We start from the raw sequence: 2,500 nt of genomic DNA on the forward strand, positions 1-2,500 counted from the left end.
ATATGGATAAGTAGCCTATGGTTGTCAACTTATTTCGTACGGCCATACCAGCCTGGCAACGCCCGATCTCGTCTGATCTCGGAAGCTAAGCAGGGTCGGGCCTGGTTAGTACTTGGATGGGAGACCGCCTGGGAATACCAGGTGCTGTATGCTCTTTTGCTCATTCACTTAGAAACTGACATCTTGCAATATGCACAAGTAGTCCTTCATGAAAGGGGCTGGAAGCTGTTTTCATTTTGACACGAGAGAGAGAGAGAGAGAGAGAGAGAGAGAGAGAGACTACCTTGCATTGTCAATTGCTAAATCTGTATATGGATAAGTAGCCTATGGTTGTCAACTTATTTCGTACGGCCATACCAGCCTGGCAACGCCCGATCTCGTCTGATCCCGGAAGCTAAGCAGGGTCGGGCCTGGTTAGTACTTGGATGGGAGACCGCCTGGGAATACCAGGTGCTGTATGCTCTTTTGCTCATTCACTTAGAAACTGACATCTTGCAATATGCACAAGTAGTCCTTCATGAAAGGGGCTGGAAGCTGTTTTCATTTTGACACGAGAGAGAGAGAGAGAGAGAGAGAGAGAGACTACCTTGCATTGTCAATTGCTAAATCTGTATATGGATAAGTAGCCTATGGTTGTCAACTTATTTTGTACGGCCATACCAGCCTGGCAACGCCCGATCTCGTCTGATCTCGGAAGCTAAGCAGGGTCGGGCCTGGTTAGTACTTGGATGGGAGACCGCCTGGGAATACCAGGTGCTGTATGCTCTTTTGCTCATTCACTTAGAAACTGACATCTTGCAATATGCACAAGTAGTCCTTCATGAAAGGGGCTGGAAGCTGTTTTCATTTTGACACGAGAGAGAGAGAGAGAGAGAGAGAGAGAGAGACTACCTTGCATTGTCAATTGCTAAATCTGTATATGGATAAGTAGCCTATGGTTGTCAACTTATTTCGTACGGCCATACCAGCCTGGCAACGCCCGATCTCGTCTGATCCCGGAAGCTAAGCAGGGTCGGGCCTGGTTAGTACTTGAATGGGAGACCGCCTGGGAATACCAGGTGCTGTATGCTCTTTTGCTCATTCACTTAGAAACTGACATCTTGCAATATGCACAAGTAGTCCTTCATGAAAGGGGCTGGAAGCTGTTTTCATTTTGACACGAGAGAGAGAGAGAGAGAGAGAGACTACCTTGCATTGTCAATTGCTAAATCTGTATATGGATAAGTAGCCTATGGTTGTCAACTTATTTCGTACGGCCATACCAGCCTGGCAACGCCCGATCTCGTCTGATCTCGGAAGCTAAGCAGGGTCGGGCCTGGTTAGTACTTGGATGGGAGACCGCCTGGGAATACCAGGTGCTGTATGCTCTTTTGCTCATTCACTTAGAAACTGACATCTTGCAATATGCACAAGTAGTCCTTCATGAAAGGGGCTGGAAGCTGTTTTCATTTTGACACGAGAGAGAGAGAGAGAGAGAGAGAGAGACTACCTTGCATTGTCAATTGCTAAATCTGTATATGGATAAGTAGCCTATGGTTGTCAACTTATTTCGTACGGCCATACCAGCCTGGCAACGCCCGATCACGTCTGATCTCGGAAGCTAAGCAGGGTCGGGCCTGGTTAGTACTTGGATGGGAGACCGCCTGGGAATACCAGGTGCTGTATGCTCTTTTGCTCATTCACTTAGAAACTGACATCTTGCAATATGCACAAGTAGTCCTTCATGAAAGGGGCTGGAAGCTGTTTTCATTTTGACACGAGAGAGAGAGAGAGAGAGAGAGAGAGACTACCTTGCATTGTCAATTGCAAAATCTGTATATGGATAAGTAGCCTATGGTTGTCAACTTATTTCGTACGGCCATACCAGCCTGGCAACGCCCGATCTCGTCTGATCTCGGAAGCTAAGCAGGGTCGGGCCTGGTTAGTACTTGGATGGGAGACCGCCTGGGAATACCAGGTGCTGCATGCTCTTTTGCTCATTCACTTAGAAACTGAAATCTTGCAATATGCACAAGTAGTCCTTCATGAAAGGGGCTGGAAGCTGTTTTCATTTTGACACGAGAGAGAGAGAGAGAGAGACCACCTTGCATTGTCAATTGCTAAATCTGTATATGGATAAGTAGCCTATGGTTGTCAACTTATTTCGTACGGCCATACCAGCCTGGCAACGCCCGATCTCGTCTGATCTCGGAAGCTAAGCAGGGTCGGGCCTGGTTAGTACTTGGATGGGAGACCGCCTGGGAATACCAGGTGCTGTATGCTCTTTTGCTCATTCACTTAGAAACTGACATCTTGCAATATGCACAAGTAGTCCTTCATGAAAGGGGCTGGAAGCTGTTTTCATTTTGACACGAGAGAGAGAGAGAGAGAGAGAGAGAGACTACCTTGCATTGTCAATTGCTAAATCTGTATATGGATAAGTAGCCTATGGTTGTCAACTTATTTCGTACGGCCATACCAGCCTGGCAACGCCCGATCTCGTCTGATCTCGGAAGCTAAG

At 47.3% G+C, this 2,500-nt stretch overlaps 8 non-coding genes and 1 pseudogene across 8 annotated transcripts in view; all 9 read left to right on the top strand.

Moving 5' to 3' along the window:
• Positions 1-34: 34 nt before the first annotated feature.
• LOC146216589 (5S ribosomal RNA) lies at positions 35-153 on the top strand. The gene has a single exon (XR_014752241.1). It is a non-coding gene; the product is annotated as a 5S ribosomal RNA (ribosomal RNA).
• A 190-nt stretch (positions 154-343) lies between these two features.
• Positions 344-462, top strand: LOC146216590 (5S ribosomal RNA). Its single transcript, XR_014752848.1, has one exon. It is a non-coding gene; the product is annotated as a 5S ribosomal RNA (ribosomal RNA).
• A 184-nt stretch (positions 463-646) lies between these two features.
• On the top strand, positions 647-765 carry LOC146216591 (5S ribosomal RNA). Its single transcript, XR_014752290.1, has one exon. It is a non-coding gene; the product is annotated as a 5S ribosomal RNA (ribosomal RNA).
• A 186-nt stretch (positions 766-951) lies between these two features.
• LOC146216592 (5S ribosomal RNA) lies at positions 952-1,070 on the top strand (annotated as a pseudogene).
• A 178-nt stretch (positions 1,071-1,248) lies between these two features.
• LOC146216593 (5S ribosomal RNA) lies at positions 1,249-1,367 on the top strand. The gene has a single exon (XR_014752252.1). It is a non-coding gene; the product is annotated as a 5S ribosomal RNA (ribosomal RNA).
• Positions 1,368-1,549: 182 nt separating this feature from the next.
• On the top strand, positions 1,550-1,668 carry LOC146216594 (5S ribosomal RNA). The gene has a single exon (XR_014751931.1). It is a non-coding gene; the product is annotated as a 5S ribosomal RNA (ribosomal RNA).
• A 182-nt stretch (positions 1,669-1,850) lies between these two features.
• Positions 1,851-1,969, top strand: LOC146216595 (5S ribosomal RNA). Its single transcript, XR_014752648.1, has one exon. It is a non-coding gene; the product is annotated as a 5S ribosomal RNA (ribosomal RNA).
• Positions 1,970-2,143: 174 nt separating this feature from the next.
• Positions 2,144-2,262, top strand: LOC146216596 (5S ribosomal RNA). The gene has a single exon (XR_014752264.1). It is a non-coding gene; the product is annotated as a 5S ribosomal RNA (ribosomal RNA).
• Positions 2,263-2,444: 182 nt separating this feature from the next.
• LOC146216597 (5S ribosomal RNA) overlaps positions 2,445-2,500 on the top strand; it is a 119-nt gene continuing 63 nt past the window's right edge. Inside the window, exon 1 of the ribosomal RNA XR_014752467.1 lies at positions 2,445-2,500. This exon is cut by the window's right edge and continues 63 nt beyond it. This is a non-coding gene — a ribosomal RNA (5S ribosomal RNA).

Source organism: Hypomesus nipponensis, chromosome 28 (assembly GCF_054491055.1).
Source record: "Hypomesus nipponensis isolate SF chromosome 28, ASM5449105v1, whole genome shotgun sequence".
NCBI classification, from domain to species: domain Eukaryota; kingdom Metazoa; phylum Chordata; class Actinopteri; order Osmeriformes; family Osmeridae; genus Hypomesus; species Hypomesus nipponensis.